The sequence below is a fragment of the Geotrypetes seraphini genome, chromosome 2, assembly GCF_902459505.1.
Source record: "Geotrypetes seraphini chromosome 2, aGeoSer1.1, whole genome shotgun sequence".
NCBI classification, from domain to species: Eukaryota; Metazoa; Chordata; class Amphibia; order Gymnophiona; family Dermophiidae; genus Geotrypetes; species Geotrypetes seraphini.
In genome coordinates, this window is record NC_047085.1 from 37,554,436 (window position 1) to 37,579,123 (window position 24,688).

At 41.8% G+C, this 24,688-nt stretch overlaps 1 long non-coding RNA gene across 1 annotated transcript in view; it reads right to left on the reverse strand.

Annotated features, from left to right (window-relative positions):
• LOC117355527 overlaps nucleotides 1-12,237 on the reverse strand; it is a 48,850-nt gene extending 36,613 nt beyond the window's left edge. The window contains exons 1-2 of the long non-coding RNA XR_004538394.1: nucleotides 12,186-12,237; nucleotides 11,492-12,105 (exon numbers count right to left, since the gene is read on the reverse strand). This is a non-coding gene — a long non-coding RNA (uncharacterized LOC117355527). The remainder of the gene's footprint in view (nucleotides 1-11,491; nucleotides 12,106-12,185) is intronic.
• Between the last annotated feature and the right edge of the window lie 12,451 nt (nucleotides 12,238-24,688).

A 24,688-nucleotide genomic window follows, 5' to 3' on the forward strand; every position in this document is an offset into this window, starting at 1 on the left:
CAGCTTGTCTAAAACCGGCCCTGTATAAACTAAACATTGATTATTTAATCTCATGGAATTATCTCTGTTTTATGCATCAGTTGATCTTGGTTATTTGATATTCCCACAGTGACCTTTCATCATCCTTGTCCAACTTGGGAATCGATCATAACATGCTGTGGCGTCAAATATGGTGTTGTTTTGGCTGGTTTATGTTCAGTTGCTCTTTATATTGAAATAGTTTAATGCCTGGAATATTGTAGTAACTTCTAAAACTTGAGGAATCTGTGCGATTTAGTGGTCCCATATTCCATCTGGTATCAACCCTAAGGACCTGATTGATAGTCTGCTTGCTCTATCAAAGACAAATGTCAAACACAATGTTATTTTTGGGGGGCTTTAGTTAACATATATGATCGATCCTCATGCCTACGTGTTAATGAGTTCCTTCTTGTGATGGATGCATTTGGGTTTTTCTTAGTATTTATTGCCGATCCTACAATGTATGATAATCTGGAATTGTCTTTGGATTCTGTTCGCTGGTCAGACTATGTTTTTAATAGTTTTCACTCTCTGTGTGATTGCCTTTTATCCCCTAGGGAGCACAGGTTCTATTGATTTTAAAGAATTTTGTTTCTGGCACAATTGACTAAATATCATATTGTTATAGATGGGATCAAGAAAGTTTAATTATAGGATTCATGCTGCTGCCTACACACGTTATTTTCTGTGGCTTGCAGACTTGTAGTAGGTCTTTCTTATGAAGAGATTCACCTAATAGTCAAGTGCAGGTTGGGGTTGTTTTTTTTTTTTTTTCTCTTTGAAAATTGCTTCCTCGTGTGCTTCTCTTGATGGACAGTTTTCTCTCAGTCTGATAAAGAGGTCATTGTTCAATGGCAATCCTTTTCAATGATTACCAGGACTAAGGCTTTAGGTATGCCGTCTAAGTTAAGCAATTCTTCTTGTATTCGTGACCCTTATGTGACACGAATTATCAAATATGTCAAGGGCACTTTAACTGCCCCTTTGATGAGTATTTTTAATACTTTTTTGAGGAAAGCGTTCCTTTCCTTCTTTGAAAAAAAAAAAATAAAGACATCCTGCAGCCTATTAAGAAACCATCATAGGATCACACAATCCCTCAGAAAATTATAGTTCCATTTCCAGTCTTTTGTGTCTAGGTAAATTAACTGAACAAGCTGAACAGCCACTGAAAAGGCGTGAGCTAAATCTTAATCCTAAAAGCACATATGAAATGAGGAAAGCCCAGCTAATGCGCTGCAAAATAAATCACCTATATAATTAATGGCCGGAGTGTCGGATGGCTATACAAGGTTTAAAGGGTAGGGTGGAGCAAAAGTCCTCTTCCCTGACCCTAGGGCCATATTGAGGGGTTGGAAAGCTACATCTCAAGGCCTCACCTCTGTTGGATACTGTCTTCTTTAGCTGTAACCATTTGTTCACCCCTCAGGCACATTACAATATTCTCTATCCAGGCCACTCTCTGGAAAAAAAAAAAATCACAATTGTATTTTTATTCAAAAGAAAAAGGATTTGGTTTTCTTGAGCCTTTTTTCAGTAGTAGCTCAAGGTGTGTTGCTTCTAGGTACAGTACATACAAGGGTCATTTCATAAATAATGCACAGGTTGGCAACTTTGGGGAGTGGATGATGCAATTGCAGTAAACCTTGTTTCACTTTCACTTCAGTGCTTGACGCAGCAGGACGTGTGCTTAGGAGTTCTGTAGTGTACATAGTGTGGCTGTGACAAGTATGGGAAATGGAGGCTGCAGGTGTCTCGGGTACTGTGTCTGTTGACGATCAGAGGTCAAAAAAAAAAAAAATTAAATAAAAAAATAAAAAAATAAAAAAAATAAATTGAATCTCTACATGGCAAAAATCCAACAGAAATCCACAGTGCGTTACTTGAAGTTTATGGTGAGTTAACAGTGGATCGTAGTACATTTTCTCGGTGGGCAACTCATTTTTGGAGTGGTCATATGAGCACAGATGATGATGATGTAAGACCATGAAGGCCAAAATCAACAACCAATGAACGATGTGTGAAACTCGTTGCTGAGGCTCTTGAACAAGATCGTCATGCAACATGCAAGGAACTTTCTGAAACCACAGGGATGCCACCGACATTGGTATACCGAATTCTGACAAATGATGTAATAGAGAAAAATTTCTGTGTGATGGGTCCCCCACTTCTTGACTGCTGAACAGCAGCAGAGACACCTGGACAATGCAACCATGCTGAAACAAAGATTTGACGTTTAAGGTCAGGCATTCTTGAATCACACTGTTGCTATTGATGAAACGTGGGTCAGAGACTTTGAGCCGGAGCTGAAATCACAGTCCAACAAGTGGAGAGCTTCATCTTCCCCACAACCTCAATCAAAAGTCAAACAAATGATGATTTTTGCTTATGATCATGAAGGCATCATCATCATCACAGACAAAGTTCCATGTGGAAGAAGTATCACAGCAGTGTATTATCATGATTTTTGTAAAATATACACAGAAAAATGCACAAAACCCAACCTCAGTTGCTCTTGGCTGGGCCACTCATTCTTCACAACAACGCTCACCTGCACATAGGGAATGTCGTCACTGAAAAACTACGCGAATACGGCTGGGAGGTGTTACCTCATGCTCCCTTCAGTCCAGACGAGTCCACCAGACTTTGACCTTTTTCCAAAGTTGAAACAACCTATGCATGGATATCGTTTTGCATCTCTGGAAGAGCTTTCATCCGCTTTTACCTGAGCCATTCAGCAACTGAATAAAAACGGTGTCTTGGATGGAATAATGAAGCTTCTCGGATGTTGGGACTTGGTCATTGCAAAGCAGGGAGACTATATTGAAGGATTGTAAAGAAATACTTGAAAAAAATATACCTGAGTGACAGTGAGAGGCGCCCCTCCCCTGCCCTTATTTCCACCCCCTTGCTCCTTCCCCGATCCTCCCCTGCTGCGCACGCCCTTCTTCCCTTCCCCCATACCTCTAGTTGTTCACCGCCGCAAGTAACAACTTCAATGTGCTCCTCGGTGACCCTGGCGCCTCTCCCTCTGATGTCACTTCCTATACGCGGCACCCGGAAGCAATGTCAGCGGGAGAGCTGGTGCAGTTGCAAGGAACATGTCAAAGTTGTTGCTCGCGGCAGTGAACAACTAAGAGGTATGGGGGAAGGGGCACGCACATGGCAAGGGGAAGAGTGGGAAGAGGCAGAGGGGGCGGGAGAGGAGGAGGGGTGCCGGTGCCTCCACCCTGGTGCCCAGGGTGAACCGCTCCCCTTGCTTGCCCGCTTACTGTACCACTGTTTCAAAATCTCAGCACACTGCTAAAGCCATTAGGCTACTTCTCCACTCTTACAGTAACGAGGCCAATATGCAGAGGTAAAACTCAACAAAATCCTCTATCAAAACACTCTTATTTTTACAGTTCTCACTCTTTCCTTTTGGTTCCTCTCTTCTTCTCTGTGTACAGGCAGTCCCTGAGTTACAACTTAAGTACGACTCATACTTAAGAATGCGGTTATGGCTTCATTTGATTTCACTGAGCAGTATTTCCAGTGGCATTGACTCCTACACTTCTCCTGCAACAGATTCAGGAATGATGCCTGGCCACATGAAGAACAGTGTGTGGTCGTGCATGCTGTATCTAAGAGGGAACACGGGTAGGGACAGTTGGCCCTTTTGTCAGCTGGGAGCAGAGGTAAGCAGCAAGAAGCTTAAAATCTACAAGTTCTGAGTTACATGCAAATCCGAATTAAGACCAGCTTTAAAAATGTGTCTCGTTCTTAACCCGGGGACTGCCTGTATAGGAATAATCAAGCCATTGTGACATCACTGATGAAGTTGGCTCTTAGGCATTGATGGAATGAGGCATTATGACATCACAATTTGAGCTCTGGAATGTTGCTACTTAAGAACGTGGTTGTGGTTTCATTTGATTTCACTTAGCAGGATTTCCAGTGGCATAGACTCCTACACTTCTCCTACAGCAGATTCAGAAATGATGCCTGGCCACATGAAGAACAGTGTGTGGTTGTGCATGCTGTACCTTAGAGGGAACACGAGTAAAGACAGTTGGGAACAGAGGGAAGGAGGGAAGAGGGAATAGCGCTAAACTTTCAAATTCTTCTCGAAATCTCCCTCCTGGACCATGTTGACTCTATTAAACTCTTAGGGGTTGTATTTGATTAAAAAAACTAACCTTCCATAACCATATAAGTTCTGTAATTAAATCATGTTTTTTCAAGCTCTGACTGATTCGCTCAATCTCTAAATTCTTAGAAACCATTAACATTAAATTAAATTAATTAATCATTGCAAAATTAGATTACTGTAATAGCTTATTTATAGGAATACCCTAGAAAGAATTAAAACGTTTACAAATAATTCAAAATGCCGCAATGAAATTAATAACAAAATCTAGAAAATACGACCATGTTACCCCCCTACTTCGAAATGCCCATTGGCTACCAATTAATCAAAGAATTTCTTACAAAATCTCTCTCTTAACATTTAAAACAATTCATTCTAAACTGCCCCAATTTATTAATAAATATCTTATCTCATATGACCCACCCCGCAGTCTTAGATCATCTAATCGTAAATTGCTGACGGTCCCCTCCCTTCATATAATAGGAACCGAAAGGCATGACATTTTCTCAGTCGTAGCCCTTCAACTTTGGAATACTCTACCAGCTCTTGTTAAAGAAGCTAATCTCGAACGTTTCAAAAGCCTACTTAAGAGTCATTTATTTAAAGAAGCTTTTAGCATTTGATTTAAATTTTACAGTATCCTTTTTAACTCCCTTAAGGAATTAAGCAGCAATGAGCCCTTTCCTTTTTGGTTTTTTCCCTCTAATTTCCTATCCAAATTGTATTTCTAACCCTATTTCCTCCTGTCTCCCATCTGTCTGTCTCATTTATCCCTTTTCAATATGCTAATTATTAGTTGATATTTCTTTTTAATTGTTTTCTTTTTGTAAGTATTAATGGTATTGTTAATGGCATTTTTATTATGTTCATGCTCTTTTTTAACATAGTAACATAGTAGATGACGGCAGATAAAGACCCGAATGGTCCATCCAGTCTGCCCAACCTGATTCAATTTAAATTTTTTTTTTTTTTCTTCTTAGCTATTTCTGGGCGAGAATCCAAAGCTTTTCCCAGTACTGTGCTTGGGTTCCATTATTGGGTTTTATTATTATTATTCATGGTAAACTCGCTTAGAAATTAGATAAGCAATTAAATCAATTTTAATAAAACCTTGAACCTTGAAAATCTTCAAGTTCTGAATTACATACAAATCCGACTTAAGAACAGCTTTAAAAACATAACTTGTTATTAACCCGGGGACTGCCTGTAATACTTTTCTCCTGGATTCCCTTTTAGGTTCTGCAGGACCAGGTCATCAATACATAATAGCAAAGTAACATAGTCAATGACAGCAGATATAGACTGGAACGATCCATCTAGTCTACCCAATATTTACACGCATTATAAATTCATGATTAAAATTAAATTGTCTTTTTTCTTTGGTATTTCTTGGCCATGTACTATAGAAGTCTGTCAAGTACTGTCCTTAGGTTCCAGCTATTGGAGTTGCCACTGAAGCTCACTCTAGCCCATCTAAAGCATCCCGTCATTTGTGGGATACAGACCATAAAAGTCTGCCCAGCATTGCCGTCATGTTCCAAACTACTGGGGTTTCCATCAAAGCCTTCTCCAGATTTGATTTGATTTGATAGAGAAATTTGGGAAATTTTCAGGATACAAAATAAATTGGAGTAAATCAGAAATTCTTCCACTAAATGTACATTGTACAAAAGGATTATTTGATTCGTTTCTTTGGAAGGAAGAGGGAATAAAATATTTTGGCATTTGGATAAAAAATACACTGATGAGACAATGAAAGTGAATGAGAAAATTTTTATTGCAAAAGGTCACAGAAATGTGTGAGCAATGGAACCCATTACATCTATTTTGGTGGAGGAGAGTTCAAACTATTAAAATGATGATTTTGCCTATGGTTTGTTACCAGATGGGTATGTTACCAGTGTTTTTTCCGGGGTCCTTTTAAAAAAAAATTGAATAGTATTCTTACAAAATTTATTTGGCTAGGTAAAATTGCAAGAATTTCTCTAGTATCTTTACAAAAGCCAATCATGGAGGGTGGGGTATATTTTCCTAATTTTTATAGGTATCATCAATCCTATATTATGCGCCAGGGTATGTATTGGATCCTCCCAGAGCTCATAGAAAAGTTCCCAGATTGGTTGATGTTGGAATGGCAACTCATGTTTCCTCTGTTATTAAGATTATAAATACAGGTTCCACATGCAATTGACTTGTACCTTATCAAGAGGGAAAGACCTCAGCAACCTACTCCATGCACCGAATAGTCAATTCAAGCAATGGTTTCTTCAGCAGGACAGAATTTCCATCATAGGTCATAAAACCCTCACAACCACCCGCCAAACTTTTTATAATAGTGTCTGTAACACCCAACACTTTCAATCGGTGAATGGTTGAAACAAAAAATATAATGCACTTATCTGTTCGCAAATAAGAGCCCGACGGGACCCGTTTCGCCCTCCTATTGGCTTCTTCGGGGGACTTTCTGACAGCTGAACAGAAACAAGAAAAAACAAGTGCTTCAATCTCATATAGAATATTGGCACAAGTGTACAATTGTCTCTAACACTTTCACGAAATAGTACTCACTGCCTTCAGTTAAGACTCACACTCGTCAAAAAAATGGCGCCGGTGGCGAACAAACGCCACGCATGCGTATTTAAAGACACCCACCATGACGTCACTATTCACTTCAGAAAAAAATAGTTGAATACCGTCTTGATTTCTCCCATGCGTTTCATGAATTAAGATGTATGTGCATTGACAAGGAAATAAAAAACGATCGGGGAGGTGATCGCCACACAAGACTTTTGCAAAGAGAAGCCAGATGGACATTCCAACTGAGTGCTTTAAAACCTACTGGTTTGAATGGGAACATTGGCTGGCACTCTTTTTTCTGAAGTGAATAGTGACGTCATGGTGGGTGTCTTTAAATACGCATGCGTGGCGTTTGTTCGCCACCGGCGCCATTTTTTTGACGAGTGTGAGTCTTAACTGAAGGCAGTGAGTACTATTTCGTGAAAGTGTTAGAGACAATTGTACACTTGTGCCAATATTCTATATGAGATTGAAGCACTTGTTTTTTCTTGTTTCTGTTCAGCTGTCAGAAAGTCCCCCGAAGAAGCCAATAGGAGGGCGAAACGGGTCCCGTCGGGCTCTTATTTGCGAACAGATAAGTGCATTATATTTTTTGTTTCAACCATTCACCGATTGAAAGTGTTGGGTGTTACAGACACTATTATAAAAAGTTTGGCGGGTGGTTGTGAGGGTTTTATGACCTATGATGGAAATTCTGTCCTGCTGAAGAAACCATTGCTTGAATTGACTATTCGGTACATGGAGCAGGCTGCTGAGGTCTTTCCCTCTTGATAAGGTACAAGTCAATTGCATGTGGAACCTGTATTTATAATCTTGATTTGGAAGAGGTACTTATCGATTTTTTTTTGGAGTAGTAGTCCTCTGTTATTAAACCATGTTCTCAGTATCAAAATGCCTAGGTTATATAAAGGAAATAGAATATTAGTAGATACATGGAAAGCCTTAAGATATGTTAATAACTTAACACCTATTTCAAAACTTGTATCAGACCCTATGGCTAAACTCCAAGATTCAAATTGGCGGATTTAAGGTCATCTGGAAATATTGGATGAAGCCAAGTATATGCACTTTAGATCAGTGTTTTTCAACCTTTTTACACCTATGGACCGGCAGAAATAAAAGAATTATTCTGTGGACCGGCATCAGTCCGTGGACCAGCGGTTGAAGAACACTGGGCTAAGTCGTGGGCCAGACCCTGCCCATCTCTACCCAATATCCACCCCAGACCCCGCCCCCATAATAGTACTAATTGCACCTTGCACGTCCCGTGCCTCATCTGGAAGCCTTCCCTCTGACGTTGCAACATCAGAGAGAAGGCTTCCAGTTCAGGCGCAGGATGTCCGTAGGAGCCACTGCCTGTGGCTTTGTGCACTGAATCAGTTAGGAAGAGGGAGCTGGCTTGAAGATAACGCCGTATCGATCGCACTGTGGACCAGCAGTTGAAGAACACTGTTTTGGGCCTGATGCATGTGCTGGCCCTGTGGAACGGCAGGAAATTTCTGTGGACCGGCATTGGTCCATGGACCGGTGGTTGAAGAACACTGCTTTAGATTATGTTATTTCTAATGGCAAGCTGCTTGATTTTTCACAATTGCAACACAAATATAGTCTTAATAAATCACAAAATTATAAGTGGTTGCAATTGAAGCAGGTCATTCAGGTAGGGTTCCCTGAATGGAAAAATCTTAGTAATCAGTATAGTTTGCCATTCTTGTGTTTTCAGGTGGATTTTCTGGGACACCAGGCTGCTCAATGGTCCAAATTAATATCTGGATTTATGAATAAAAAACCAAAAACTGGTCTTCTCAATTTGGACCATTGAGATTAAGCATCAAATTATTGCATCTAAATGGCCATGAATTTGGGCTTGGAGGATGAGATGTACAGTGTCTGCATCTATGAGACAAACATGTTTTTTTCTATCACATAGAGCATTTTGGAGCCCAGTTCATTTACAGAAGTTAAATAGCTCTAAGTCAAATAGATGCTGGCATTGTCATCTCGAAGCTGGGACATTAGATCATTTGTTATTCTATTGTCCATTGATTCTTGCTTTTTGGAAATCAATATGGGGTCAAGTAAATTGTATGTTGGAAAATGATGTGGCATTATCGTATGATACTGTGCTGTTTGGCATGTCAATGAGGGCTAAGAGCCAAATATCATCTAAGAATAACAGGCTTCTACTTCTTACGACAGGAGTTGCCATACAACAGATTACGAGTAATTTGAAAAATCGGTGGAACTCTTTATGTCACATTTATAAAATGGAAAGGACAATAGCCACACAGCAGGGGAATTTTAGAGAATTTCAGGAGATTTAGGAGCCATTAACAAAATATTGTAATGATTGAATATTATTTTTCCCCTTAAAAATGCACATTCAGGATGGGGGGAAGGGTTTTTTGATTTGAATATTAAATAAAGTATATAGGAATGGGGTTTATGGAAGGTTTTCTTGAATTTAAAGAATGTTATTGATTAGGGGGGAGGGGGATATAATTCTGATATGGATTTTAACAGAATATTGTGTTGTATTTGAGTTTAAAATGTTATAAATGCTGTTACACTTATTATAAGTTTTTAAAAAATGAATAAAGAATTGGGGAAAAAAGCCTTCTCCAGCTTAACCTGAACCAAATTTCCATATACAGGACACAGACCATGTAAGTCCGCCCAGTACCAGCCTTAGATCTTTCATTTATACCATTCATTTTCTAATTAGAGATCTGTGTTCATCCCATGCTTTTTTTATTTTTTTAAACATATTTTTATTGAAAGTGAAAAAGGGTCACAACCAGACTCAGGCAAGATAGTTGTGGGGTGGCAGACTTAGGAGTAATGTTAGGAAATTCTTTTTCATGGAAAGGGTGGTTAATGCCCGGAATGTCCTCCTGAGAGAGGGAGAGCGTAGGGAGAGGGGAGACATGATTGAGACATTTAAATACATCTCAGGACGGGTCGAGGTGGAAGATAATGTCTTTCTTCTCAAGGGACCCTCGACCACAAGAGGACATCCGCTCAAACTCAGGGGAGGGAAGTTTCGTGGAGACGCCAAGAAGTACTTCTTCACGGAGAGAGTGATTGAGCATTGGAACAAGCTTCCAGTGCAGGTGGTCGAGGCACGCAGCATCCCAGACTTCAAGAACAAATGGGATACCTATGTGGGATCCCTACGAGGGTCATGCCAAGGGATAGGGTCACTAGGGTATGGACTTGAATGAGCAGGTCAGTAGAGTGACAGTATAATTACAATTATACTTTAGGGGGTCAGTAGACTTAAGAGGGTGGGTAAATGGTGTGGGCAGACTTGATGGGCTGTAGCCCTTATCTGCCGTCATCTTTCTATGTTTCTATGAGATGAAAATTGTGATAGAATTAAAAAATGTTTTTGCACTTATGCTTTGTATTTTTTTTAATTCTGTCACAATTTTCATCTCTATCACTTCTCTCAGGAAGACATTCCAGGCATTAACCACCCTTTCCATGAAAAATAATTTCCTAACATTACTCCTACGTCTGCCACCCCGCAACCTCAATTCATGCCCTCTAGTTTGACCATTTTCCTTTCTCTGGAAAAGATTTGTTTCTTTATTAATACCTTTCAAGAATTTTATCTCCCCTGTCCCTACTCTCCTCTAGAGTATACATATTGTGATGGTCAAGGAACACCTGACCGCGGGTCCAGCCTCTCTGAGCAGCACAAGCGAAAATCCGAGTGGTCCAATGGAGTGGCAAAGAAGTGTAATAGAAAATGGTTTTAAAAGTGCCAACACAACACTCCAAAAATCTGTTTCCCAAACAAGTTTATTCCTTGGATTAAAGTTTTTTTTTTCTTTTCCTAAAACAAGTATCTCTGGTGCTTCAAACATATAGGATAAGCGTTATGCAGACAGCCAAAAACTCAAAAGGCATTTCTCCATAGTGACTTAAACCTTCTTTTGCAGTTCATCAGTTCAGCTTCCATAAAGGCATAAACATTATATTGATTAGCATAGTTCAGAATCCTGTCACCAGTTTATACACAAAAGACCGAAAGAAAATGAAAAATTGTGTTTAATGCAGGTTTCACTCAGGCCTGAGTCTGGGCCATGCCCTAGGCTTCCTTCAGCAAGTTATACAATTCTAGTTTCACATATATTTCTTTAGTTTGGTTTCAACAAACATTCCAAGCAGTACCTTGAATTATTCTTCCACTGGGCTTTCCGCTATCCTGGCCCAGAAAAGAGAACTTACCACCCACCACCCATTGAGTTTGGTATTATATTCCCTCCCATTCCCTTTTCAAGGTTTGTTATTGTCCTTAAAGCTTCTGTTTGGCTTTTCCATTTAAAAGTAGAGAATGACACGGGAGGGGGGGGGGGGGAATCAGAACAACTTGGTTTCTGTGTTATTCTCTATTTAAAAGTTCAAAATACCAAACATCTTGCTATAGCTACTGCATTGCACCGGTTCCAAACAAGACCCAGCTTAGCTACACAGTCTCCACACCTGCTATGAGCCTCTAAGTGCTTGTAGCTCACTTCAGCTTCAGTAGCTCTATTCCTGGCACAAAACACAGCTTGAGCTTTAGAAGCTTATTACTCTCAACAGCAGATTCATTAACATTTCAGGCATTTGGCCCCCATGCTATTGCTTCTGCTTCAGGTATTTCAGAATAAATCGCTGAGCAGTCCATAGATTCTGTTTGTACCCCTACATTGAAATCTTCCTCAGAACCAATGGATAACTGTTCTATATCTGCTGCAATAAAATGAGTCGTACCTTGCTTTGAGACTTCACCAGGCTCTCTTAGCTTCTTTAATGAGCCAGACCTTGGAGCAGGAACTGGCTTGCTTCCTGTCTGCTTTCCCATCAGCTACCTGGTTTGCATGTTTTCCTCGTGATTGGTTGGGGAGTTCTCCAACCTGAGGCTTGAGCAGGAAGTATCTGCTGAATTGGATAGGGCATTTCTATACCCCTGGTTTTCTTCCTAGAACTTTCTCTTTAGGTTTGTGAATCTGTGGCTTCCTTAAAACCCCTTAATGTCCAGCTTTTGGAAGGGTAAACAGCCCCTTGTGTTTGTGCACCTCTTCTCTTGTGGCTGCTGTACCTTATTGGGAATATTAGACTTAAACTAGCCACCAGAGTAATAAGCTTAATGAAAAGCTATGAAGAAACTTCACACCAGTTCCTCAGAATGCCACACAGTATAAACGTATGGTAGCTGTCCTCATAGGAACCTTATAGTGTGTGATTTTTTTTCTTTTTATATATTTTTTGTTTCCTAATAAATTATAAAGTGTTCGTGCTTAATACTTTATAGCATAGTAGCACTAGTAGCATAGTAGCAATTACTTAGCTTTTCATTATTTCATCAGGGTCGGGGAAGGAGAACGCTGTAAAAAACAAACATTGTATGAGTTAAAGAGCCCAACGGTATAAACAACCTACGTTTAAAATTCGCTACATGGCTTACCAGAGCAGTTCTATATCTTAGCGAAATGCTAAATCCATGTTTAATGAGCCGGAAAATGAAAAAAACCGCGGCTTGAAGGAAGCTAATAAGTCAAAACCCCTGATCATGTGACACCATGCAGGCCAATGAACTCCTTACAAAGATTAGTGCACGCTAAATGCTAAGACACCCGTTATATTCTAATCTTTTAGCACGCGCTAAATCGGTTAATGTACCTTAGTAAAAGGACCCCTAAGAATTGCAATTGAAGATTATGCACAAGGCCACCTTGCTGAGCTCAACAAAGTGAGTGGTAGGGAAAGAATTCAAAATTCAGGCTCACTAACCCTCATGATATAAAGCCACCCCTCATCTCTAGTTCACTGCTAGTAAGAATATTAAAGGTTATTGGTCCTGAGAAAAAGTCACTACAGTGTAAGTAAATGATAGCAGTCCTATTTGTGGACTGCGTTCGTTCTGCCAGGGGATTAGTCTAATTGCCTAGCAGGGCTTCCCCAACCTGTCAGGACATCCACAGTGAATATATAGGCATATTCCAAGCCTGTTTGCAAAATTCATTCATACTTATAGGACTGGTGAGCCAAGATGGCAGACATTTAGAAGCTGCGAACTCAGCACAGGAATCTGGTTGCGTTTACCGTTTTCCTGAAGGGTTGGTTTCCTATGGGAAAGTGTGAGGGGAAGGTATGAACTTACCCTGCAGCTCCAGCCTCTTCTCCTGTTTGTGGCCTGATGGACGGGTTTGTAATAGAGAATGACACGGAGACAAATTTTTCCCTGTCCCCGAAGGAACTCAATTTGCCTGTCCCGTCCCCATGAGTTTTGTCACTGTCGCTGTCCATGCCCCTGCCCCATTCCTGTAAGCTCTTCCTTAATCGCACAAGCCTCAAACACATGATTTTAAAGTGGTTGAGGCTTGTGCAGATGAGGACGGAGCTTAGGCATTGGTGGAATGAGGCATTATGACATCACAATCTGAGCTCTAGAGTGTTGCTACTTACGATTTTAAAGTGTTTGAGGCTTGTGTAGATGAGGATGGAGCTTGTAGGAATGGGGCAGGGACAGGAAAATAAGTCACCATGATGGGAAAATAAGTTCCCACAGGGACAGGGAAAAATTTGTTCCCATGTCATTCTCTAGTTTGTAGCTCAAAATGCTCTCACCTCTGGGCAAATGTCAATTTATCCTCCAACAGGGAAAAGAAAACCAGTTGAGCTTCCAGAGGGTGAGACCTCGCTGAGTCAACAATTGTGCTTTCCCCAGTGGATTCCATAATAGCTGCCAGGGTAAGAGCAGGCAGGGTGAAGTCTGAGAAAGCTAGTGCCTGCAGCCAGCTGAATCTGGTTCATAAGAAAAGGTATCCAAGTTATCAGAGGTATCAGAAGTGCTGACTTCTACACTGGTATCATATTAAGGAACATTGGGTAGTTTGTGGGAAGCCTTCCAATGCTGGATAGGACACATCAGCTAGCGAACTGAAGCTTGGTATGGCAACAGCAGAGAACTCAGGAATTCATTGCCAGAGAATGTGGTGAGAGCACTTAGTTTAGCAGGACTTAAAAAAAGGTTTGGATAATTTCCTAAAACAAAAGTCCATAAGCCATTATTAAGATAGCTTGGGGAAATTCACTGCTTATTCCTTGGGATCTTTTCCTCCAGGAAATTGTCCAAACCCTTCTTAAAACCAGCAATGCATTCCAGAGCTTAACTATTCTCTGAGTGAAAAAAAATTTCCTCCTCTTGGTTTTAAAAGTATTTCCCTGTAACTTCAAGTGTCTCCTAGTCTTTGTAATTTTTGACAGAGTGAAAAATCGATCCACTTGTACCCGTTCTACTCCACTCAGGATTTTGTAGACTTCAATCATATCTCCCCTCAGTCGTTTCTTTTCTAAGCTAAAGACCCTAACCTTTGTAGTCTTTCTAGCATCCTGTTTGCTTGTTTGGCTGCCGTTGCACATTGGGCAGAAGGTTTCATCATATTCTCTACATTGACACCCAGATCCTTTTCTTGGGTGCTAAACCCCAAGGTCAGTGGACTCAAACTTTTTTGAGGCCCTCGGTATTATAAAGAATGATTCTTTAAAGAAAACTTGTGCCTTAAGTATCCGACGGTCATGTCCGGCGGTCGCATTCTGGAACATTGCCCGCCTCACTGCTGTAACCTCACGCAAGCGATTGTCCTCTCCACTCCACCTCACAATCACATACAGATGCAGGAAAGCGCTTGCGTGAGGTAACGGGCAACGTTCCAGAACGTAAGGTAACCATTGGAGGCAGTTCAGCTTGTGCGTGTGTCCGGTGCTGGAGGAGGCGAGAGCTGAAGGCGGTTGCGGACGTGACCGCTGGACACTTAAGGCACAAGTTTTCCATAAAGAATCATTCTTTATAATACCGAGGGCCTCAAAATAGTTGGTCCAAAATCTTGTCTCTTGCAGTTGATACTTTGATAGTTTTTCACTTTCTGCATGTTGCGCTGCTTCAGCTGTGTATAGCTGAAATTACCAGAAGCAATTAAGGAAAGATTTATAATCCACATTTTGGATTTGTAGGTACTTACCTCATACAAAGTTGTCATTTCCTTAATAAGACATTAACTATTTTTTCTGTGGCTCTTCAAGTACCTACAAATCCAAAATGTGGCCCTGCAAACGGTTTGAGTTTGAGACCACTGGTTTAGTGTCATCTGCAAATTGAATCACCTCACTCGTCGTTCCAATTTCCAGATCATTTATAAACAAGTTAAATAGCACCGGTCCCAGTACAGATCCCTGCGGCACTCCACTGTTTACTCTCCTCCATTGAGAAAAATGCCCATTTAACTCGACCCTCTGTTTTCTATACGATAACTCCTAATCCACAACTGAACTTTGCCACCTATCCCATGACTTCTTAATTTTTTCAGGAGCCTCTCATGTGGTAAATGTAGCTCACTCTGAGGAAAAGGGTAAAACCAGTGGCATACCATAGGAATCGGCTCATGGTCTGATTCTTATTAACATTTTTGTGAGTGATATTGCAGAACAGCTGACTGATAAAGTTTACCTCTTTATAGATGATACCAAAATCTGATAGACACCCCGGAAGGTGTGGATAGCATGAGGAGGGATCTAGGAAAGATTGAACAGTGGTCTAGAAATTGAAAGCTAAGATTTAATGTTAAAAAAAATGTAGGGCTATGCATCCTGGCTGCAAAAAACCAAGGGAGTGATACATTACAGTGGATGAAGTACCTCTGTGCACAAAAGAAGAGAGACTTGTGGGTGACTGTACCATTCCAGTCCCTATTGGTCTTTGGGCAGGAGTGATGCCCAGTCTGTCCTAACCAGGCCAGCTCCAGCAATCAACTTCTAGAAGTGGTCTTGCTGTACTGCAGTAGTACCGTGAGACTGCCACTAGAGGTCATGGCAGCCATTTTTATGCTGGATTTAGCCTGCACAGGAGTGACTTGGATTCACTCATACATGGCCACCAGGGAGGGACTGGAACAGTAGGCCCATTGGGGTCTACAAAGGAGTGGGGGTGGGGAGGTTACCTGGAGGGCCTTGTTTTTTGGAGGGGAGGGAGAAAAGAAGGGGGCTGCTATTCTTCAGGCAGGAGGAAGGAGAAAGCACAGGCAGCTTCAGGCTAGTACTTGGAATTTATGAGGGTGCCATCTGATATTCAGTTCTAGCACTTGCATAGATTACCAGGCAAAGTTAGGGATGCTACTTATGCAGTCCTTTATGCCCAGTTAGCTATGCGGGCACAGGCACTGAATATGTCAGCACCCACATAGCTCCCAGATTCACTTCCTGTAATGCCCCTCGCCCTCCCACTTTCAATATGACTGGCTACTGCCAATTTTCAGTGATAATGCCTGGATAAGTCCTGCTGAATATCATTTTAACTGATTTATTGTAAATTTGCTAAGAACTTAGGTGTATTATTTTTAAATATTGTTATCTTCCTAGATCAGTGGTCTCAAACTCAAACCCTTTGCAGGGCCACATTTTGGATTTGTCGGTACTTGGAGGGCCTCAGAAAAAATAGTTAATATCTTATTAAAAAAATGACAATTTGGCATGAGGTAAACTCTTTATAGTTTATAAATCTTTCCTTTTGGTTAAGTCTTAATAATAATATTGTAATTTATAGCTAAAGAGACATATGATCAAGAAATTGTTTTATTTTACTTTTGTTATTGTGATAAACATACCGAGGGCCTCAAAATAGTACCTGGCGGGCCGCGAGTTTGAGACCACTGGCCTAGATGTATCTTTTTAAAATATTGCTATCTGCATGGAATTTTATTGGAGATTAAAGGAGATTAAATGCTATATAGAATAGAATAAAATAGAATAGATTGGAGGCTATAAAAATGGTGTTGGCTCCTACATTAATTATATTTTGAGTATGGTGCTGGAAGAATAGTTCTTAACTTTCAGATTGGACATGATAGAATGCTGTTGGTTTGGTGCAGAAGTATGACTGCCATATTCCCTAAATGTATGGGGGGGGGGGGATTGTTGGATTCTTATTGTCAGACGGATGTATAAATTCATGGAACCTGGCTCTTGTTGGAGCCTTGGTGGGTGTGGAGATGTTCTGCTATTTGTGATCTGAAAGTCAGTAAACATCATTGAACGCAATAAATTGGGCTCAGTTTACCAAACTGAGGTTTTATTATCCCACAGACCCAGACTAGGAGGGAGCGAAGGCCTTAGGACCCCCCCCCCCCCCCAATATCCGGCAGGACCTATCTCAGTGGGAGCTGCTTCTACATGGCAGGGCCTTGCCACGATTTCTGTGGCTTTATCCAGATAATGTCACTGAAGATCTGATAGACCAGGGGTAGGCAATTCCGTTCCTCAAGAGCCGGAGCCAGGTCAGGTTTTCAGGATATCCACAATAAATATGCATGAGATAGATTTGCATCTCAAGGAGGCAGTGCATGCAAATACATCTCATACATATTCATGGTGGAGATCCTGTTGCGCTATCCAGGTAGTGTTGGGGTGGTCCAGGGTGGAGCCTGGGTAGAGTTGGAGGAAGCAGTGGCCTACGGGCTAGAGCTACAGCCTCAGCCCCCTGAGGTTGTGAGTTCAAATTAGTAAATACTAAAAGGATGTGGAATTTGAAAGAGTGAGGCAAATTGGAAACAACCACAGCAACCGCACACCTCACTGCTTCGGGTTCAGTTTCAGGATGGCAAGAGGGCCTTCAAAAGCCATTTGGGGCAGACTAACTCTAGCCCCAAACGAGGAAGGACCGCTGGAAAAAAGTTCCTTTGTGAACCCTTGAAAAAGCCCTTTTGGGTGAAACGGGTCCCGTCAGGGCATGCTAGAGAAACTGCATTAAAAGGATAAGTAAAAATGAAACCTGTGCTGTTGTTTAGTCTTTATTCTTGATTAATAACAGAAAGAAACACAGCAGTAAGCAAACAAGCTACATTTAAAAAGGAGGCAATTTGACGAGCCATAGCTGGACACTTACACATAGTTTGTGCATTGATAGAAATGGCTTTTGAAGGCCCTCTTGCCATCCTGTAATTGAACCCGAAGCAGTGAGGTGTGTGGTTGCTGTGGTTGTGAGTTCAAACCCAGCACTGCTTCTTATGACCCTGGGCAAGTCGCTCAATCCTCCATTGCTCCGAGTACATTAGATAGATTGTGAGCCCACCGGGACAGATAGGGAAAATGTTTGAGTACCTGATTGTAAAACCGCTTAGATAACCTCGAGAGGTGATATATAAATAAATAAAAAGATTTTATTCAGTGCCATCTGGTGCAGCGGCAGCGAAAAGAGCAAACAGAATGCTAGGAATGATAAAGAAGGGGATCACAAACAGATCGGAGAAGGTTATCATGGCGCCCTCACCTGGAGTACTGCGTCCAGCACTGGTCGCCACACATGAAGAAGGACACGGTACTACTCGAAAGGGTCCAGAGAAGAGCGACTATGATGGTTAAGGGGCTGGAGGAGTTGCCCTACAGCGAAAGATTAGAGAAACTGGGCCTCTTCTCCCTCGAACAGAGAAGATTGAGAGGGGACATAATCAAAACATTTAAGGTACTGAAGGGAACAGACTTGGTGGAAAAGGACAGGTTGTTCACCCTCTCCAAGGTAGGGAGAACAAGAGAGCACTCTCTGAAGTTAAAAGGGGATAGATTCCATACAAACGTAAGGAAGTTCTTCTCCCAGAGAGTGGTAGAAAACTGGAATGCTCTTCCAGAGTCTGTCATAGGGGAAAACACCCTCCAGGGATTCAAGACAAAGTTAGACAAGTTCCTGCTGAACTGGAATGTACGCAGGTAGGATTAGTCTCAGGGCGCTGGTCTTTGACCAGAGGGCCACCGCGTGAGCGGACTCCTAGGCATGATGGACCACTGGTCTGACCCAGCAGCGGCAATTCTTATGTTCTTATTGTTGAGATAAGGAATCTTTTTGCTGTGCTAAGTTATCCATTTATCTTGGTACTGGAACTGAATTTTGTCGATATGTGAACAATGGTTACTAGAACTATTTAGGATGCATGTAAATATAGATCACTTAGTTGTTATGGTTAACCTATGGTTACTATATTTAAGGAGAGACAAACCCGGACGCCTGGCCCCACCCCATTCTGTGACCAGCCCCGCCTTGTTTCACCTCCAGTCCCGCCCTGTTCCGCCTCAGGCCCCGCCCCCTAAAATGCCTCATCTCTTTTTTCCCCGACCTCCAGGCCGCGTCAGGAGGGCCTCAGGAGGTTTTGGAAAGCCCCGCGTCTGGAGGGCCTTCAACAAGCATGCACAGATGCGTGGGATGTCATCCCGTGCATGCTTGTTGAAGGCCCTCCAGACGCGGGGCTCTCCAAAACCCGGACAAAGTGCTGGGTTTTGGAAAGTCCGTCCGGGAACCCTGACAGCCCTCTATAAAGAGGACATGTCCGGTTTTCCTAGACGTCTGGTACCCCTAGGTTAACCTATTTAGGAGTGTGTAAATATAGCATACTCAGTTAGAATGGTTAACTGTAATCTTGTGCAAACACAGCATACATATATAATAGTGTAAAAATGCAAACATGAATACCCTAGCCCAGTGGTTCCCAACCCTGTCCTGGAGGAACACCAGGCCAATTGGGTTTTCAGGCTAGCCCTAATGAATATGCATGAAGCAAATTTGCATGCCTATCACTTCCATCATATGCAAATCTCTCTCATGCATATTCATTAGGGCTAGCCTGAAAACCCGATTGGCCTGGTGTTCCTCCAGGACAGGGTTGGGAATCACTGCCCTAGCCAATCAGCTAGGAGGCCGACAACAATCACAGTGGAATCCATCTGAATCTGTATTTAAAATCCATTACAGATATCTTTGAAAACCACTCTTGACTCCCCAGTCATTAGTAGCGGTATGGAAGCTTCCAATGGAGATACTGGCACTGGGTATCTCTATAAATGAATTTCCAACAGCACTGCCTGGATAATGGCTGGTGCTGAAGATCTTGGCGTGTCTCTAAATGCCACGGCTGCTGTTTAAGAGAAACACTGACCATGGGGTTTAAATATTAGAGGCTTAGTAAATTAGACCCTTGGCTCTGAGTCACATGCTTCCTCAGACACACACTACCGTCTGGTTTGACTTTATAATAAGTTATTCAAATGCATTGACGAGAGTATTTACTTTTCTGCTAAGGATTAGATGTTTATTTTTAACGCATTATAGTAAGCAAGTAAGCCATGCCAAAGGATTAAATGTACAATATATTTCACGCTAGTTTATGGGAGACAAGGGACTCGATTGTTCATTTTTCCTGTCCTCTTTTCTACCATTTCTGGGCATCGACAATTAAGTGTTCATACCTCATCGTGGCGCCTGTGACCTCTTGGCAGAATGCTCTGAAGTTTTTTTTTACCACTGCTTTCTGCATCTGACTTTTCCTGGTGGTCTCACCAGCCAGGCTGAACTCTGCAGAGCCTCTAAATGCTAATTAGCATAGAGTCTGTTCCAGACTACTGCTGCTGCCAGACAGAATTTTTTTAATGTGCAAAATGGTTTCTACTGCTTTTAATATGAATAGTAACATAGTAGATGACGGCAGATAAAGACCCGAATGGTCCATCCAGTCTGCCCAACCTGATTCAAGTTACATTTTTTTTTTTTTTTTTTTTCTTCTTAGCTATTTCTGGGCGAGAATCCAAAGCTTTACCCGGTACTGTGCTTGGGTTCCAACTGCCGAAATCTCTGTTAAGACTTACTCCAGCCCATCTACACCCTCCCAGCCATTGAAGCCCTCCCCTGCCCATCCCCCACCAAACGGCCATACACAGACACAGACCGTGCAAGTCTGCCCAGTAACTGGCCTTAGTTCAATATTTAATATTATTTTCTGATTCTAAATCCTCTGTGTTCATCCCACGCTTCTTTGAACTCAGTCACCGTTTTCCTCTCCACCACCTCTCTCGGGTGTTTAAAAAAAACCAAAAACACCAAAAACTATTGGAATTGGCACACTACACCAGAGCTGCCAAACTGCCTAATTTCAGGAATGAGTCTAGGATTTCCGCCAACTCCATCCCGACGCACAAAGGGACCTGCAGCACTGGTTTCAATGGGTACAATCAGAGACCACAAGTACCACACTGCACTGGGGATATCAATTGAAAAGCAGGATTGATGAAAAAAAAGTCTCCCTGCTGGCACAAAGTCATTCGGCAGCTCTGCCGTCTCCATAGGAAGATCAAAAATTCAATCAGCCTGAATACGCCCTCACACTTAACCGCTGGTCGTTCCAGAACTGGGCCAAAGCAAACTGGATTATTAGTATGTCACTTTATTGGCTCAGCTACTTCCTTCACTCGGAGTATGTTTTGTATTAGCAGATGAAGACCTAGGGGCTGCTCCCCTGGTCCTTATGATCTCATATCCAGGTGGTTACCATAGGAAAGCACAGTGTTAGTAAAAAAAAAACCCAAAAAACCCAACAAACTTAAGGGCAAATTCTATAAGAAGCGCCTATAAGTTAGGCCTTTCAAGTCAAATCGGGTGCTGTTTAGTGAATCACACTGAGCAGCACCTATTTTGGAGGCAGTCAAGGCACAACTAAAAGTTAGGCGCCCATGCGAGCGCTTAAGAGCGGTGATTCTGTAAGTAGGCGCCCAACACGTAGCCACGCCCACGCCTAACATGCATAGCGCCTACTTTTTGGAAGGCACCTCCGTTTCAATTATTGCTGATTAAAAAGCTTAATTGAGCTTGTTATTCAATTTAGAAAGGCGCCTCCGAAATAGGTGCCTAACTTTAGGCGCTGGGTTGCAGGATTTGGGCCTTAATAAGTTTGCAGGTTAACCTGAAAATTGCAATGAACTATCGTCTCGCTAACGACCTGCTTTTCTAAGCTTTTTTCCCTAGAGATATAGATAGGTCGATGCAGAAAGCCACGCATTAGAGTTTTGTACTGAAGCTCAATGCGGGTTTTCCGAATGCACATTGGGGCCCTTTTACTAAGGCGCGTTAACCGATTTACTAAGGCGCGTTAATCAATTTAGCGCATGCTAAAGATTAGCATGGGCTAAATGTTAAGGCGACTCTGATAGAATGCATGCTTTTTCAGCCTTCACATGCTGAGGAAAGTAAGATCCTGTTTCCATCAAAATCACTTTACCGTCCTCGTCCAATCCATCATCCTGTCCAGATTGGACTACTGCAACTCAATCTACCTAAGCCTTACCAAGAAAAACCTTCATAGACTTCAGCGGATCCAGAATGCCGCGGCTAAGCTCATCTTCCCAAAAAGTAAATTCGACCATGTCTCACCGCTCCTGTCCAAGCTTCACTGGCTTCCGATTATCGCCAGGGTCCACTTTAAATGCGCCTGTCTAACTTTCAAAATCCTTCACGGCATCCTCCCTCCCTTTATCCCACTTGCCTGGAACTCCACAAATCCTAATGCCACCAGGCCCACTCACAAACTAAAACTATCCTTTCCTTCATTAAAAGGCATTTCCCGTGCAGGAAAACTAGGGACCTCCCTCTCCTTCCGATTCACTGAGCTCTGGAACAACTTTACCTCCCCCCTTCGGATCCTGAGCTCTCTCCAACTCTTCCGCAAACATCTGAAAACCTGGCTGTTTTCAAAAATGTAATACTTACCCCATCTTTGGCATCCTAAGCCCCCCAAATATTCCTCTCACTATATCCTTTAACCTTCTTTGGAGGTCCTTTCTCTCCCAATTCTTGTAAACCGTGCCGAGCTCTACGATTGTGGAGAGGATGCGGTATATAAACCTAAGGTTTAGTTTAGGCTAGTTTAGTGACCACAGGTCGGCGTTAGCGGTAGCTATATTCTGGTGCACAAGAAACTTGCATTGGCACCCAGAGTTGCGTGCACAGCATAGCATTGAAATTTCAGGTGCAGAGAAGTAGATTTGTCAGTCGTCAGCAAAGAGGTGGTACTGGAAGGAGATTAGAGTACCAGGGGGAGAGTGTGGCGCAGTGGTTAAAGCTACAACCTCAGCACCCTGAGGTTGTGGGTTCAAACCCACGCTGTTCCTTGTGACCCTGGGTAAGTCACTTAATTCCGCCCCCATTGCTCCAGGTATATTAGATAGATTGTGAGGGACAAACAGGGAAAAATGCTTGTACCTAAATAAATTCATATAAAATGTTCTGAGCTTCAGCCTCTGATAATCAGAGCTGGTATTGTGACATCATAATGCCTCATTCCACCAATGTCTAAGAGCCAACCTCATCAGTGATGTCACAATGGCTTGATTGTCCTCCTATACTTGGCTCACTTTTACTACATTTTGATTTCTAGAGTGGTGCAGTGGTTAAAGCTACAACCTCAAATCCAGGGGTGACCCTGGGCAAGTCACTTAATCCCCCCATTTCCCCAGGTACGTTAGATAGATTGTGAGCCCGCCGGGACAGAGAGGGAAAACTGCTTGAGTACCTGAATAAATGCATGTAAACCATTCTGAGCTCCCCTGGGGGAACGGTGTAGAAAATTAAATAATAAATAAGGGAAGAAGTGTAGATGGAGAAAACAAGAGGTCCCACGACAGAGCCCTGAGATACACCAACCGATAGTGGAATGGCAGCAGAAGAGTATCCAGGTAGGATAACACAGGAGAGTTTCAAGTTTATTAAAAATTTGTTGTACACGCAATATCAAATCCACAAACATAAATCACACACAAATGAGTGGAATTGTCCAAAGATGACTGGTGAACTCAGATGTATTTCATAAACATCCTTTATTTCTTCAAAACAGTAATTCAATGACTCGACATGCACATGTTTTGGCCAAATAATAATAATAATTTTTTTTTTTAATATACCGCCAAAGCCATAATAGTTCGAGGCAGTTTACAATAAGAGATGCTGGACAATCAGCGAATTGGTTACATTACAAAGTCATCAAATATAAGGTACAGGATGGAAGTAGTGAAACACTGTAAGATTCTTGGGTTACAATTGATTAAACAAATTCGTTTTAATTGATTTTCTAAAATTGAAGTAGGATGAGGAATGCATGATAATGTTACCCAGCCAGTCGTTCCATTTACCTGCCTGGGAGGCAAGAGTTCTGTCCAGGAATCTTTTGTAGCGACAATCCTTTAATGATGGATAGGTGAACATGTGAATTCTGCGTGTGGGCCTAACGGCCCAGTCCAGATTAAATTGAGAAACCAGGTACATAGGGGCCAGGCCAAATATTGATTTATAACAAAGGCAAAAAAATTTAAACAAAACTCGTGCTTCCACGAGGGGTAGCCAGTGGAGTTTTTGATAATAGGGACTAATGTGTTCCCATTTTCTCAACCCAAAAATCAGTCGAACTGCCGAATTTTGAATGACTCGGAGCCTCTGGAGGGTTTTTTTTGAAGGTTCCCAAATAAATGATGTTACAGTAGTCCAGTATGCTTAGGATGGAAGATTGAACTAATAAGTGGAAAGATACTGCGTCAAAATATTTTCTGATGGTTCTGAGTTTCCATAATGTCGAAAAGCATTTCCTAACCAATAAATCCGTGTGTACATTTAGGGTAAGGTGTCGGTCCAGAATCACTCCCAGCATTTTTATGGAATCTTCAATAGGGAAGGCCTGACCATTCGCAAAAATCGTTGAGTCTATAATTTTATCATTTGGGCTTGCTAAGAAAAATTTGGTTTTGTCTGAGTTGAGTTTTAATTTGAGTTCGTTCATCCAAAATTCGATCTGTTTTAAAATGAATGACAGATGATTCTTTGTTTCAGGCGACAGGGTTGTAAGGGGGATGACTATAGTGATATCGTCTGCATAGATATAGAATTTGACTTTTAAGCTTTGCAATAAGTTCCCCAATGAGGCAAAGTAAATGGTAAACAATGTTGGGGATAGTGGAGAGCCCTGCGGCACTCCGCAAGAGTTTACCCAGCTGCTGGATTGTTTGTAATCACTATAGACTTGATATGATCGTTTAATCAAGAAATCCTGAAACCATTTCAACACATTACCTGAAAGACCAATTGACTCCTCTGCAGCATTTATTCCTCCCTTG